Raw genomic sequence first — 16,864 nt, 5'->3', positions numbered from 1 at the left:
CACTCTTGTATCGGTCTCTATAGCCACAGCAAACACTGCAACTTCCAACAATTTGACTTCACTCCCAAAGGTGCACTCCTCCATTGTCTCCCGAGACAGACGGATGCCAACGACAACTGTTTTCAGTATTCCAGGTGAATGTCACCTACATGCATTATAATGAAGCTGGATATGTTACTAAACTCAATGAAGAATCCTGATTAAACCCAAGACTGAAAAGTGGCTGCATGACTTTACAACCTAATTCCTGCTTTAGTATTAATTATAATCTGGGTCATAAGAGATAAATTTACACACTGTTAACAGCCCAGTTACCTTACAACCAAGCATATATATAACAGGATTGCAGCCTATGTGCACTGCTTTTTGTATTTATTTCTATCTTGTCTTTTCTCCTTACTGGGACTCTGGGAAGCTTATAAGATTGCACCTCACTGGACACAGCAGACTTGCATCCCAGTAAATACAGTATACCGAGCATTGAACTGCACATGAATTTTTGGTTTCATGCAAGCAAGTAATCATGGTTAAACGTCTCTCCATCAGATCTCCAATACTATGCATCCAAGTGACTTTAATAAGACTAGTATTACTGTAGGTATTTAAAACTTGGGCTTTACTTTCCGGGAGGAGAAATTATTTACAACACTGAAAATGGAAATTGCACCAGCAAATCTTCTGAAATTTGTACATTCGCCCTTCACTTTATTCCCCCAGAGGTTAAGATTGGATAGCATATAAAAGAATGGGTTCCCCTCCCCTTCATATCTTTTTAAGCACTGCTATAAATGCCTCTTCTGAAGTAGTCATGGTTGATTAAACTACAACTTAACTTTTTACCCTACAGTCTTTCTTCCCCTCAAGCGAGATATCATTTTCTTTACATGAAATTGCTTTCCAGGCATCTCTTGACAACCTCTACCGCCCTTATAAAGAAAACCTCAAGTACATAGGCAGCGGCTGTCTTTAAGAAATTAGGCCAATATTTCTGTACTTTTTTTTTGAGATGCTAATAAGTAGTTTCAATCACACTACCCTATAGCACTAGTAAGCAGATGACAGAAGCTGGGACCTTTGGTACAAATGCACTGACCACTGCACAGAGATGGGATCTCTCTACAGCCTTGTGCTGCACTCTCAAAGCACAAGTTCCTAATTATTTTCAGTCACTCAAAATTAGAATTGGCTCTCTGCACTCTACTATTACATTTTGCCTATCTATGGTGCATACATAATTGCATCTGATGCCAACAGTCAATGCTGGCCAGTGGCACTGACAAAACCCTTCCTTGCATGATAGACAAACTTCTCCTTTAGCCATGGTATAAGAAAGGGTCCGTCCCCTCCAGATTTGGACTCCTGGGTTGGAAAGCTCTTTTGTCTAAGATAGTCCATTTGTCCTTATCCCATTGCTGCTTCTAATAAATCAATTGCTGGCATGCCCAAAAAGGCTTTAGGTAAGGCATTTAGCCTCACATCCCTCCCCGTGATCAATAATAGAGATAATACACTGAATTACCTCATGGTAAGATTTACAGTGTTTTACAAAACACTGTTAAAAAATAATAATCAGCAAATTCTCTATAAATGCTAAGTGTTGTCATAATCATCACTGTAACGCCTTCCAATCAGAAGCTTTCTTCAATTCCTAAGCTCTTCAAAAGTTTAAAATAAGTTTTGAAAAATTCAGTATAAAAAAACCAGCAGTATTAATATTTATGTCTGGTTGGCTTGTCTAACTGTGAGTTTTTAGCAGGTGTTAAAAAGGGTATATGCAGTGGTGAACCCTCAATGTCCATGGCAAAACATATATATGTGTTTGATAATAAGGATCAGAGTCACACAACTCCTATGAAAAAGGTGTTCTCACATATAGTATTTACTCTTGGGAAGCAGCGCTCAGGAGAATCTTGAAACAGGGCAGCCAACTGAAGTTTTTCTCTTTATTGTTTTAGTCTCATTGACACAGAACGTTATACCCCCAGCACTAAAATTTGCCAAAACAAATGGAAGCATCAACAAATTCAACTGATACAAAATCTGTCTAAAAAGATTCCTTCAAAGCTGCTGTTTGCAGCTTTTGAGGGTAGATTTGAAAAAGTTAAGTAGCTGGGACAAGGGAGTAAGGTTGCTGTGCTATATGAATTTACCTAGGAGTAAGCAGCAATAAATGCAGTGGGTAGATATGCATAGAATTGCACTGGCTGGATATGCATAAGGTTGTGCAGAAAATTATCATTCCCCCAGCACAAAGATCCTGATCTCATCTTGGGATGGAGGGGAATAGATTGTTAACTCTTTTTTAAAAATCCCACTATGATAGTGCTCACTGATCTCCAGCATCACTTCAAGCTTGGCCCTCAATGGAGGATGTTCCAATGGCCCTATTAAGACTTTCAGTCTGAAAGCAAGATAGAAATGTAAGTAAACATAAATAAAATATAAGGCACTACACGGTTATTACTGGCAGAAGATGGTTCTGTTCAAACCATTTTTCTCTCAAGCAAAATCATGTCAGACCCTTATTTCTCAAAATGGGGAAAGACAACCTCACATAAAACACCATTATTTCAGCAGCATGAGTTTTCATTAAACCATCCTCGTGAGTCGTAGTCAATGATAGTGCAGGAACAAAGGGCACTACCTGGTCACCTGTAGGCCAAACCTAGACTCCAAAGGGGCAATTACTGACCCCTTAAGTCTGCATACTCGAAATTCTCCCTCTACTTTTCCTTTCCTGGAGCAAACGTTTGGGGCAGTTGGAACAGGGCCAAGAAAGAAAGGTTAAATAGAAAACCACTATAGTATCAGCGAAAGGGAACCAGGACATTGCCTCTTTGAGTGGGCAGAAGTCTGAGCATTGGGATAGGAGAGGAATTTTATTCAGTTTGGATGTCGAGATGAACCAACCTAATTGTCACTTTCCAAAACAATGCAAGAACTGAAACATAGCCATCCTTAGAAATTCACATTTCTCCAAATTTTGCAATGCAGTTTTCCAGCCAGATACTATTACATATACTGGAGTAAAGGGTTCATAAACATGCTATAACAACATTTAAAAGTTGCATTATTTTGAGAAGAAACTGTTTTGCAAAAATGTGTTATTAGGCAAAAGTGTACACAAATATGTCTATTAGGAGAAATCTGGATCAAAATGTAGATGAATTTTCATGGTAAATTGGTGTGGAAATGAGGAGAACTGAACTTAAGAATGATAGAATGAGGAACCGAAACAGAGAGATATGCTTATACCCAGCTGTGTATGCCTTGAAAATTCAGACAAGAGTTTTTATTTGCTGGTTATTAGCACTGACACATTACATATATCTGTCAGGATTTTTAATAATGCAGTAGGAAAATAAGGATGTATAGTGAAGCATTAGCAATAAAAAGGCAATGAATGTAATTACAAATGGGAACAAAGGATGGTGCATAAAATTTTAGCCCCAACCCTTCTGTCCTCAGTATAACAAAAGAAAATCAGAAACACTTTTAAATGCCCTTGATTGCAAAGCACTTATCAAGTGCAGAAAAGACCAAGCAAGTTCATGAAGAGATTCAGACTTCAGAGGCATATTTACATTTCTTGCACATTACTGATCTAATGAACAAGAAAGAAACTGAACATTCATCTCAATTTCAAAAAGACCGTTGAATATTTTTCCACACAACGTATTCCCCTTTACAAGGTCAGACAGGATGTGTGATACTGACAAAAATTGTTCACACAAGGCTAGAATGAAGTTTACAGGAGGAAAAGGGTTGACCAAAACAGAAAAACAGTCCTGCAAGGATAGAATAAGGCATTAATAAATGCCAAGCGACAGGCCTGACTGGGTTTTATTTCTGGGCTATTTCATTGCACCTCCCAGTTCCTGCTGGGGGTGGAAATAAACCACAATCTCTGCCTTAGTATTATGCCCAAACCAGAGGTCATGATTTATTTTGCTCTAATCAAGCAAGATCAGTAAGCCAAGAACAAACTGTGACTACAGATCATAGCTATTCAGGAGTAAAACAAGCCATGATCCTGGTTCAGATGTAATGTTAATCCAGGGATCAGAGTTTGTTTTCCACAAGCATGAGCTGGGAAGAGTGGAATAGAGCAAAACAGGAGTAATTCAATCACGTGTGGTAAGCCATAGGTTATGACATGCAAAGGAAGTCAGCCAGAGCTCAGCTGCAATCGTTGCTACCCATAAGGATCATGTGGCAATTCCCCACACTGAGATGTTAAGGGCTGAATATGCCCCAGGTACCTAGATTTTGGATGACCTAAATTATGGGCAAATATATAGAAATCAAAGGAGTTGTTGGCGTGCTCAATGAGAGAATAAAGCTCATCATCTCTGCAGCATACGCCTATTCTTGTTCCTACTGGCTGTTGAAAAGAGTGCTCTTCAGATTCAGACCTCTACTCCTCACATGGTGGTGTCAAATACTAGCATGCACCACAGGATGGTAAGCTTTGAGTTTGTTGATGCTTAGCTTTTGAATTTCCCCCCACCCCCAGAAGTCATGCAAATTATACCATTGTAGTCTTTAAAAGTCAGCCCTCTGAAAAACAGCATGCAACAGCACTCAAAGGAAGCCCTTTGGCCTTTCAAAGCAGCAACTTTTAATAGCAGCAGGAATAATGCACAAGGAGAACAAAGCAAAATATTTTGATGCAGACAACAGACTGGAGCAGAGATGAGGCTGTCATTGAGTGGCCAGGAATTAATAACTGTGCCTAAAAGGATCCCTTCATTTAAGTATTTATATTAGCTTTAGTAAAGAACCCTTTTGAATGCTTTAATGCTAACCATGCCTTATTGCCGCTACCCTGGTTAAGATCCCAGGTGTACCTCCAAATCAGGGTTTAGCGTGTTATGCTAAGTACACCGCTTCTGTAGACACACCAGTGAAATCTGCTTGTCACTTTGCAATCAGAGAGCTGGAAAAACTGCCATACAGTGCAACCCTCAGCATGTTTCCTCAGAAATAAGTCCTACTGCCTTCAGTGGGACATAATTCCAGATAACTGTGATGACTATCACTCAACATCCAAAACACCAAAGTGCTGCACCAACATGTACAAAATAACCCCTCTGCAGCACCACAAATCCAACTCAATGGTGTAACGTTGGAAAATGTCGATCACTTCTCCTACCTCGGCAGTTATTTTTCTACAAGGGCCAACATTGATGCCAAAATCCAGCATCACCTGAGAACCAGTATGGTGTAGTGGTTAAGAGCGGTAGACTTGTAATCTGGGGAACCGGGTTCACATCTCCGCTCCTCCACTTGCAGCTGCTGGGTGACCTTGGGCTAGTCACACTTCTTTGAAGTCTCTCAGCCCCACTCACCTCACAGAGTGTTTGTTGTACGGGAGGAATGGAAAGGAGAATGTTAGCCACTTTGAGACTTCTTCAGGTAGTGATAAAGCGGGATATCAAATCCAAACTCTTCTTCTTCTTCTTCTTCTCTGCGAGTGCAGCTTCCTCCCGACTGAAGTGCAGCGTGTTTGAGGACCGGGCAAATTCGCAGGGAAACCAAAATACTTGTTTACAAAGCTATTGTACTACCAACCTTACTATATGCTTGTGAAACATGGACCACTTATAAATGCCATCTCCAGCTCCTCGAAAGATTCCATCAACAGTGTCCCGAAAAATTTTACACATCACTTGGGAAGACAGGTAAACTAATATCAAAGTACTGGAAGAAGCAAAGATCACTAGTGTTGAAGCAATGATTCTTCCACATCAACTTCATTGGACTGGTCATGTTGTGCAGATGCATGATGATTATCTTCCAAAGCAACTACTCTATTCCAAACTTAAAAATGGAAAACATGCTGGTGGTGGTCAACAAAAGAGGTTTAAAAACTGTCTCAAGGTAAATCTTTAAAAAATGTAGTATAAACACTGACAACTGGGAAACACTCGCTCCAGTTGGAGAACAGCCTTTACCAAAGGTTTCATGGACTTTGAAGACACTCAAATTCAGGATGCAAGGGAGAAAATGTGCTAGGAGGAAGGCACACTTGGCAAATCCACACCATGATCAGCTCTCACCCAGAAACCCATGTCCCCATTGTGGAAGGATGTGTGGATCCAGAATTGGCCTCTACAGTCATTTACGGACTTATTGTTAAAACCGTGTTTATGGAAGACAATCTTACTTGACTACGAGTGATTGCCAAAGAAGAATTCCAGATAACTGTGATGAGTATTGCAGAGAGAATCAGCATTTGTTTTTCAGGCTAATAACATAAATTATATACTACTGCCCCAACCAGAGTTGTTCTTCACAATCAGGGTTCTAATATCCTGGGATTCATTCCATGGTTTGTTAGCAACTTGAATGGCTTTAAGTACATAGGGCATCTTGTTTCAGTTGAAAGAAAAAAATAAAAATAATGGCTGAGCCCTTATACCCTGAGGAGTGCTATTAGTCGTCCCCTGCATTACAGATGCACAACAGACCTCAGTTAGAAGCTGGGCCTTTGGTGTTCTTGGTCAGTGGAAGTTGGTCCAACAGGGCAAATGGGGAACTGCCCACCAACTTCAGTCTGACCTCAGCCAGTTCCCATCGGCCTACCTTCTTACTTACATCCAATCCAGGGAGTGGCCCTGGCTGTCAGCTTCCTCCTCCTTAGTCTCAGTTTTGCCCCTGTAGAACTCAGCAGGGAGGAGGGGGGGCAGAAGTAGAATGTGATGACTCCATCTGGCTTTGTCTCTGCTGTTGGGATCCATGCCTTTTGCCCCACCAGTCCCAATGAATACCAGCCATCACTGTCACCAGTCTATACCATGGAATACTCTTCTAGCAGAGATTTGAGAGGCATCCTCATTACTAACTTTCAGATTTGTCTTGAAGACCTTTTCATGCCAACAGGCCTAATTTCCGAAGATGAGCCTGACATTTTTACAATTATTTTGTATTGATGTTATGGTGTTTTATGTTCAGTTATATCTGCGTTCATTGCCATACATCACTGTGATATTTTACGAGTGGGCAGTTTAGAAATATTTTAATAAATGAAATAGATAAAATAAATGGGCCTCCTTCTTGACACTGATCCTAAATAATCCTGGCAAATATGCTGACAATTTATTAGAAACCAAGCACTCACATAGGATACCAAACTATTCCTGATATATAGCAGAAATCCAGCTCACCAAACATAACCACACTTGGGGAAAACAATAGTTATATAAATGTGTAACTGGATGCAGCATTGCAACCACAGTTTTAAGCAAAAAAAAAAAAACATTAGCTGCTTTGGATACAGGTAGCTAATATTAGAAATGAAGCAAATGCATGAAATCTCTGTCTTCCATGCCATCTCTCCCTCTCCCACCAAAAATAAAAGTTGGGAATACATTATAAAGGTCAACTGGAGATTGGACGCCTGAAGAATGGAACAGAATATGAATGAGGGGAGGAAATGCAGTTTCTGCTTGCCACAGTCCTATTCCTGAAACAGCCTAAACAAGGGGAGTAACTCACTATGCACCCATTGAAGAATTGAGAAACCTGATGATCATCAGCTATAGTCCCAATTACCACAATCCATGTTGAGATACACCAAGGAATGGCTGTGTTCTAATGAGATGGTCAGAAAGAATCTCATGCTAAATGGGAGCCTTCAGTTCTATGTTTAAAGGTCAGTGGTGCAATCCACTGAGAAATTCTCCTGCACAACCTCTGCTGACATGAATGGCCTTTTATTCCATGAAGGTTTGTGCTGGATGACCTCTCTGTGAATAGCCTCTCAGCTAATGACCTGTGAGGACAAGAAGAATTTCCCCCAGTTAGATCAGCTTTTCGACGATGCCTTCCCCATCTTTCAGCATTTCCTGCACTGCTTCTAGAACACATTCCTTATTACAGTGATGCCTATGACCTGCTACTTCATGTTTTCAGGGACTGAAAAATCTGGATATAAGAGACCGGAATCTACTAAACTGAATCTTTATGTATTAAAGTATAATAGACCTCGGATGCTCTGTCAGTTTCTCTGCTCTTCTAAAAAGAGTCTCAAATAGTCCCCAAGCTAAAAAGTTATTAGTTCTTATTACAACTGAAAAATTTATTAATTAGTCAGTAGAGAAACATTTGTCAAAATATTTAGAAAACAGATCTACTTGGTTTTATTGTGGGTGCTGCTACTTTGCTAATGAAGCTCAAAACAATTAAGACCTTACAATTGTCCCCCTTAAAAGCTTCATCGTAATAGCCCAAATCTTCAGCGAGTACCTTCCTTGTACTGATGGAGGACTCAAAGGAAGATCAAAGGAAATATAGAAAGTGCTTTCTGTTGCTGAATCCCCCCCCCTTTACCAAAAATTATTAGAAGTTGCGTCTGCATGAAGAGAGAAGACTGGTATAAAAATACTGAAGACTTAATCCAAAGAAGCTGGATTTCCCTGGAATTCATCTAGAATCAGTGGTTTAGCATCCTTCAAAATGGAATGGAAAGAAGATGGGAAAGAGTCAAAGAATGAGTCAGAAACATGCAGAACAAAAGTCCCATCTTCAAGAACTCAGAGTTAGGCTCTGCTGAGACGCCACAAAAATACCGTGCCCACCAAATTCAGGATAGATCTATGGATCTGGTTTTACTCAGGACTGACCTGACCAACCCATCATCTGATGCACCACTCAACTATTCCACAATCCTTTTGATATGCAGTAAGGCTGCAAATTACATGAGGGTTATGTTCCAGGAATAGCACCTAAGGCAAAAGTTACCTATAGTCAAAACACATTGGCTGCAATAGTATGCTGGCTGTTGGCCGTATTAACAACAAACAAACAAAACAAACATTGGGTGCAATGGTGGGTGGGATGGTGACAGTCTTTTTTTTTCTGCGACACCTCCTCCCTTTCCATCCCCTTTTTTATTTTTCACTTTTTTCCTTGCCAAGTGTGTAAAACCCAATGTGTGCAAGTTAAAATGTGCACAAGTTGTGGACTTACTGTATTCTCCAACCCTCTCAGCTGCTCTTTTCAGAGCCTAGTAACCAATGAGGGGTTCTCAACTATGAAGAACACCAAACAGTTTTTCATTTTGTACCTAAAAATTAGATCTGACAAAAACTGTACAATTGAAAAGATCTTGCTCAAACAACTGAAGCGGCAATCCTATGCAGACTTTCCTGGGAGTAAGAACTACTGAGCACTTCTCAGTAAATATTCATAGCGTTGTGTTGTGAGCTAGGGATGGATGAGAAAGTCACTTCAGTTTTCAAGGCAAACATTCTAATCTAAAGCAATGCACAAACACAGCCATCTTTTGGAATTCACTTTTCTCTGAATATTGCAATACTGTTCTCCTACTAAGTAATGTGTACAAAATGCATATACTAGGGCAAAGTGTATAATATTATAGATAATTGCTTTGCAAAAATACAGACATTGGGCAAAACTGCATACAAAATGTGTATATTAGGACAAATTCACACAAAAATGCTGTTGAATTGTCATGATGACTTTTTAAAAAAGCAAATCCAGAAATGTGAACTGAAGGAAAATGAGAAACCAAAATTGACAGATTTTCTATTCCTATTGAGAACCTTCCCATTTGATGTAGCATGAAATGGGTGCACTGTAGATATGAATAATTACAGAAGGGCTTTGGTTTTTACTGTGTGTGAAACAGCAGTGAACTAAGTTTCCTATTTGCTTTTTTACCTTTATTTCCTTTCAAGACCAATATCAGAACTGCAGGCGCTTCACAAATGCCCCCTTTCCTCCTCCTCCTACATGGCTTCAGACCAGAAACCAAAAGCAACCTACTCATACCAGTCTAAATCGGGACAGATATATATACAGATAGATATATGAAATCCGTGCTAGAAAACAGCTCACAAGCAAGTCCTTTAGAAAAACCAGCATTGCCTTTTCCCCTGAGCAAGAGCACAATGGTTCAGACTTCTCGTGGGAATCAAATGGTAACATGTGGTTTAGCGACACAACTACTGTAGCAGTTAAAAAGAAAGAAACAATTTTGTACTTTAACAGTAATTCTCGTGTCAAAATCAGTTCCAAACTCCTCTCACTTGCAGTGGCAGCAAGCAGATTTTGCCAAGTGCCTCTTCTGCACTGAAACCCTCAGAAACCTTGAGAATGAAAAAAAGATTTCAAATCTTTGAAGGGCCCATCTGTTTTTGGATTGCATAGGAAGCTCTCTTATGCTGTGTCAGACTGTTAGGGTTCAATCTAGGTCAGGACTGTCTATACTGACAGGTAGTGACCCTTCACAAATGGTGTTTTTCGTTTTTGTTTTTTGCCAATCCCAGCCCTACATAGAGTTGCTAGGGATTTAACTTGGGACTTTCTGTACATAAAGACTGAGCTCCAACTCTGAGCCAAAGCTCTTCCCCAATGCTTGGAGGAATACTTGACTATATGGATGAAGAAATTAAGTCTTAAGGTATACATACACCTGTCATATTATCCATCACTAAAACTCAGCCAAGGTCTGGAAACAAACAAAGAAATGATTTGGCGTAAACACAGAAATCATTACTACATAATTAGTGAAGTAGCAGTTCTAAATGTTACTACTAGCATTAATGCTAAATGTGAATTCTTTGAAGATGGGAATCCTTAAATACCATCACCAGTATGTTAAAATATGCTTACAACGAATGACAATAAGCAGCAGTGTGGTGTGAATGGTTGCCAAGCAACCAAATAAGTGAAATAAACACCATCAAAATAGCATACAACCTCCGTTCAAAAGATAAAGCTCTTGGCACAATTATTTCTTATGAGCCACCCAGTGAACATACGTTATTGGGGGTGGGGGCTGTACAGTATTTTTTAATGTAAATTTTCCTAAAGTAATGTTGTCTGGAGATGTTATCAAAGGTCTACATTTTTGCAAAAAGATAGTTGCAGACCCACGTACTGTGAGCCCCCAACTCCAGACCATGCATGTATCTGAATAGCCTCTCGTGACAATGATCTTTGTTTCAAATTAGGCCACAACTGTACTGATTACAGATGGCTTAGGCTTAGGCACTGGGCGTAACCTGGTCAGGGCCGTCTTATCCATAAGCGCTAGAGGTGCAGGGCACCCGGGTGCCGGGCTCTCAGGGGCGCCAGGCCGAGAGTCCAGGGCCCAAGAGTTGAGTCTAGAGAAGAGGCCGCCCATCGGTTGGAGTGTCGCAGTGGGCTCTTCTGCTGTGGGTGGCTCTGCACCACAAGTTCAGGGGCAACTGAGCCAGCGAGACGCTGAGGCAGCCGGCCAGCTCTGCCCTCCTGCGTACCTGGGACTGGGCAACCTGGGGGGGGGGGATGCCGGGCAGATCTTTGCATCCCGGATGAACCTGGTTCATCCAGCCTGCCTGCTGAAAGATTTCCATGAGGATTTCCATGAGGAAGTCTGCCTGCTGGAAGATTTCCATGAGTCTGAGTCAATGGCAAGGAAGTACTATGACATACATCAAATTGGTAAGACACCCCAAACTTGCCTTTGGAGGAGTGCTATGGCCCTAGCCCCAACTGGGCATCCAGATAGGAGTGTCCCCTCCAGGATCCCTTTAATGAGAAACCCCATTCTCTTCAAGGGGCAGCCAGAGGCTTACAACCTCCCCTCCAACTGTGACTTATTTGGCCTTATATGCCAAAGTTGTTATGAGGAAGGCCAAACCCCCAGGACAGCCAACAGACCTGAAGAACAACTTACCTCCTGGCCCCAAATATGATGACGATCACAGGGTCCAGGTCGGTTCCTTCATCTCACTCAGCAGTGTCAACAAGTATATAGATAAGGTTGATCCAGTTGACATCATATACTTAGGCTTTCAAAACACTTTTGACAAGATACCTATTAGGGTTCTTTAAGGGTGTCAACAAGCATATCAACATAAGTGATTCGGTTGACATAGCATACTTGGAATTTCAAAAAGCTTTCAACAAATTATCTCACCAAAGTCTGAGTAGTCTGAGCAGTCATGGAATAAGAGACATTGCAAAAGGAAACACAGAGTAGGAATAGGTGAACAGTTCTCCAAATGGAGAGCTGTGAGGAAGGGGAGTTCCCCAATGATCTGTATAGGGACCTATACTTTTTAACTTGTTCAGAAATGAGTTACAGGTAGGGGTGAGCAGTGATGTGGCCATGTTTGCTGGTGGTGCTAGATTGCTCAGAGTCCTTAAAACAATGAGACTGTGAAGAACTCCAAAAGGATCTCTCAAATCAAGTGAACGGGCAGTAAAATGACAAGTGCAATTCAATGCAGGCAAGTGAAAAAGGATCCACATTGCAGCCAAAAATCGTTTCACATACATGCTTATGGGGTCTGAACAGAGAAGAGACTGACCAGGAATAAGACCTTGGGGTCCTAGTGGATAGCATAATGAGTGTTTCAACCCAAAGTGAGGCAGTTGTGAAAAAGGCAAATTCCATGCTAGGGATCATTAGGAAAGGACGTGAAAATAAAATTGCCAATAACATAACACTATTATACAAAGAATGTTGAGACTAGACTTGGAATACTGTGTTCAGTTCCGGCCATCTCCCCTCAAAAAGACTATTGTAGAGATGGAAAATGTTCAAAAAAGGGCAACCAAAATGATCAATGAGATAGCACAAGTCCCTTAGGACAAAAGTTGGGGGCTTTTTACTTTAGAGAAAAGCAAATAAGAGGAGACACGATAGAAGGCACATAAAATTTTGTATGGTGTGGGAAAGTGGTCAGAGAAAAGCTCCTTCCTTCTTTTATACCAGTACAATTCATGGACAGCCAACAAAGAAAGCTAAATGTTGGACAGTTTAGGACAGAGAAAAGAAAGTACTTCTTTACACTGTGCAAACTTGACTAGATCATGGATAGCGAGAGTTGAGCCCCTGGTCAAGAAGAACAATGTTGCAGGACCAGAATCAAGAAACCATTTCCAATCATTTTGGAAACCAGCTTCAACTTCACAATTTGAGAATAGGTCCAATAATGAGCACAGTTCCTTCTAACAGGCATTGCTACCATCTCAGGGTGGAATGCATGAAGAAGAGCAATATGAAGACAGTTAATATGCTCCAAAATTCATAAGAAACAGGATATTCTTCACTTCTTCTTTTGAGTTTCCTGGGATGGTTTTTAATAAACTCTCATTAGAATACTTCAGCATCCCAACGTCCTAATAATAACACACCAAAAAGTGAAGAGGGGTGTTGCTAACCCAATTTCTCCATACTTATTCCTAACAGAAATAGTGGCTCAAAAGCGCACACATAGCTTTCAGACTTTTACTTGGAATTAAGTCCCATTTAGTTCAGTGTGACTTACTTGCAGCTAAATGTGCTTTAACATACTTTACTTGGAAAAAACTTCAATTTTAAAATTGACCCAGATAATTTCTTGGTAAATATGCATAGGGATCAGGGTGTTAGACAAATGCAGAAACCAAGAAAGGTCATGTGTAGCAATTCAGTAACAGCAGACCATTAATTGTGAAGTCTGTTAGCAGTGAAAAACAAGGGAGTTTGCAGCCACTGTTTGCCATGGGGAACAAAATTCTACATTTTTGACAGCATTTCTCAGAGGTTTTGATTCCACTGTGTTATGTTCCATAATAAGCAATTAAACTGCCACGATTATTAAAAGGGGAAGTTTAAAGTCACTTAAGGAACTGCTTGTAGAAAAGCAAGGCTTGCTTTGAAAATCTCACTGGATTGCTCCTAAGTATTTACCAATGATGTATATGCAAGGCGGAACAACAGAAATAACATTGTGGTGGGAAATGGAAGCAAAGCTCTCAATCCTAACCATGTTTAATTAAAAGTAGGTGTCACTGAATACACAGAAAGTTAAGGATGTGACCTCTCAGGATTTTCAGTTAATATTGACTCCTATAGGGGTTGACACCAGCACATCTAATTATAATGATATAGATTTATGAGGATTCTATGGAATTTTGACTTTCATGCAACTGTGATAAACCAGGGAGCAAACACTGGGCTAGAAAATAGCAACACATCTGATCAACTCTGATAAGAATTACCTCCAGACAACTAGGCTTTGAAATTTTATGAAATTTGGGGGACGGGGGCTATTTCTTAATTTCAAAAATGAATGATAAGTCAAGGTGACAGATGGGCTAATAACTTTTGTAGATTTGCCCGGCTCTGGAATTAAACTTCCAATCATGTATTTTTAACTTGATAAATGTGTAATCCAAGCCTCACCAAGAAGTTGGCTGAGAGTTTATGTGCTGCTCTGCTGGCAGAGAAGGCAGGATGATGGTGGAATGACACTTATATCACTGCAAGCCCACATGTCAGTAAAAAAACTCCACCAGCACAGATGTTCCTCTGGATGAGTAGCGGAATAATAAGATATGGAAGGGAATAGGAGAGGTGGGTGTTGACACATTACATCCAAAGTCCTTTCACTTCCTTGGCATTCCCACAAAAATGGCATGCCTCTCACTGTAGCCAACAGGTTGTAAGAAAAGCAAAATGGCAGTAACTTGACATGGCAGTTTCTCTGCCAGTAGTTCTTTTCTCCCACTGCTGGAAATGTGCAGTAGCCAAACCCTGCCCATGCTCCTAAAGTCTCTTATTTATTATTAGGGATTACAAGCAAGTTCAGGTTGCCAAATCTACAGAAGAACATGAAATACTGATCTATGGACACTGCAGTCCAAGTCATTGCCTGCCCCCATGTTTCACGGCACTGCAATTTGTTATTGCACCATATATCATGCATGTTAACAGCAGCACCCGCATTTTCTAATGGACCCACAACTCCTTTCTGTAGCAAAAAAAGAGCAAACGTGATTTTGCCACACAACCCACCAGCCTCAGAGCACACAGGGGAACCATGCTGGGAGAACCATGACTAAGCTTATTCTTCTTCCTCTTTTGTCCTTGCATTATCTCCTATTCTAAAAATGTGTAACAAGTGCCATCTTCAAGAGGTTTTTATTTTATTTTATGCGAACCAGTTCAAGGTTTCCATCAAGGAAGAGATATATTAAATAAATAACTAGGTATCATCAAATAAGTAGAATAATGTGGTATTTCCACCCTCACTAAAGCTGGTTAGAAGAACACGAGAGTCTTCTTCTCATTTAATAATCTCCCTTCCTCAACCTGGCTATTATGCCATTGTTAGAGAGTGGTCTGCCTCCCAATGCTCTGGCTGGCATCAATCAGGTAGTTGACTTTGACCTATATCCTCCCTGTTCACTACATCCTTCTGATGAGGCAAGTTCTTCCTTGCAGCAGTCAGTGGAGTGGGGTTGCTTATCTGGCTTCCCAACATGGAAGTTGCTGCCCGTAACTAAGCAGGAGAGGGGTGAGGCAGCAGGGAGGTTGGCATAGCACAGGCTCATCAGCAGAGCCAATCCAATGCTACTGTGCCATGCCAACTTTCCCCTCTCAGTCTACTGGCAGCAACCTCAGCACTGGGAAGCCACCCACACTGCCACACTGGTAGCTACTCCTTCCTTGCCGATTTCATGCTACTATGAATTACTTTTTATGTTGCCATAGTACTCTAGATTTGCTCTGCGGCAGCAGACTAACACAATCTACCCTGTAAAATTGACTCTTAAGCCCAATCGTTGAACAAACTCGAGTGTAACAAACATTCAACGATGACTTGACTCTTTGCGATGGCGTTAACCATCCATTCAACCAACCAAATCAGAACACAGAGTATTCAAGAGTAACAATTAAGCATGATGCCCCCAGTTCAAGAGCCTGCTTTCACACATATTGTTGTGTGCACCCAAACCAAATCCTCATTCATTTCAGAGAAGCAGATTTCTGCACACAATCAAATGAACAGATGAATCTAAAGCTCTTAAATCAATGGCACAGCCCTACATAACATGCAGATTAATTAGTTTATCATTTAAAATGATAAATTGCAGTCAAGGCCAAGACTGCCAATTCTGTATACCAAGTTCTGAACTGCCAGTGTTTATCGCTTTACTGAACAGGATTTCACATTGTCTATTGCATAGCCTTTTTATGTGACTAACAATACAGAAGTATGTGTCACAACCAGGGGTGGACCTAACTGCTCCGGCACCCGAAGTGGCAGGGGCGGGACGAACTGCCCATGGGGGCGCCGTGGTGATCCGCCCATGAGGGTGCCATGGTGAGCTGCCCATGGAATCCGCCTGGCAGTCACAAGCCCCACGCTGCCATTTTGGGCATTGTGGGGCCCTGAGCACCATGTCACTCCCAGGAGAGATGCGTGGCTTGGGCACGCTGCAGGCCAGACCCCGTGGTAAGTGCCGCCCCCCACAGTGTGTCATTTTGTCACCCCCTCAGGGGTGACACCCAGGGTGGGCCACACACCCCACATCCCCTTCCTATACCCCTGGTCACAACCACATCACTGAGGACTACCCCCTTAACAATGTCAACAATTATTTGATAATACAGAATACTGACATTTTTAGAGCTCTCACCTAGCAGAATTTGAGGCTGCAACTCCAACAAGACATACAAAGAAAGGCATATACACATACACATAGTAATCTGAGCTCCAGTAATTCTAGAAAAATATCACTAAAATACGAGATGGAAACCAGAAGAATCAGCCATTTCCAAATCAAGTATGGAGAGTACATGTTTGAAAGCCTCCTGCTAAAACCAAGTAATTGTGTCATGTTATACTCGTCTACTCAAAGGTAAGGCACACTGAGTTCAATAGTGCTTGATCCAATGTAAGTATAGAACTGCAGCCTATGGGTTATAGCCAATGTTAGTTCTACTCAGAGTAGACCCATTGAAAATAATCACCATGACTTCAATCACTAACTTCAATCAGTCTTGTTGGCATTCATCTGCCTCAAGAGACAATGGGGTGCGCCTCCAGGGGTGAAGTCAAATTGCTGTGTTAAC

At 41.1% G+C, this 16,864-nt stretch overlaps 1 protein-coding gene and 1 long non-coding RNA gene across 4 annotated transcripts in view; one reads left to right on the top strand and one right to left on the bottom strand.

Moving 5' to 3' along the window:
- LOC310682556 overlaps positions 1–16,864 on the top strand; it is a 77,349-nt gene that overhangs the window by 9,574 nt on the left and 50,911 nt on the right. The window lies entirely within an intron of this gene.
- Positions 1–16,864, bottom strand: part of MMP16 (matrix metallopeptidase 16) — a 174,459-nt gene that overhangs the window by 153,075 nt on the left and 4,520 nt on the right. The window contains exon 1 of one of the 3 annotated variants that reach the window (XM_083451124.1): positions 2,151–2,523. The exons of the other annotated variants lie outside the window; for them this stretch is intronic. The gene's annotated coding sequence lies outside the window, so the exon portion shown is untranslated. Of the gene's footprint in view, positions 1–2,150; positions 2,524–16,864 lie in introns of those variants that run through there. 3 annotated transcript variants of the gene reach the window in all.

This window comes from Podarcis tiliguerta (assembly GCF_965153285.1).
Source record: "Podarcis tiliguerta genome assembly, chromosome: 7".
NCBI classification, from domain to species: Eukaryota; Metazoa; Chordata; class Lepidosauria; order Squamata; family Lacertidae; genus Podarcis; species Podarcis tiliguerta.
This window is presented reverse-complemented; position numbering and strand designations above follow the sequence as displayed.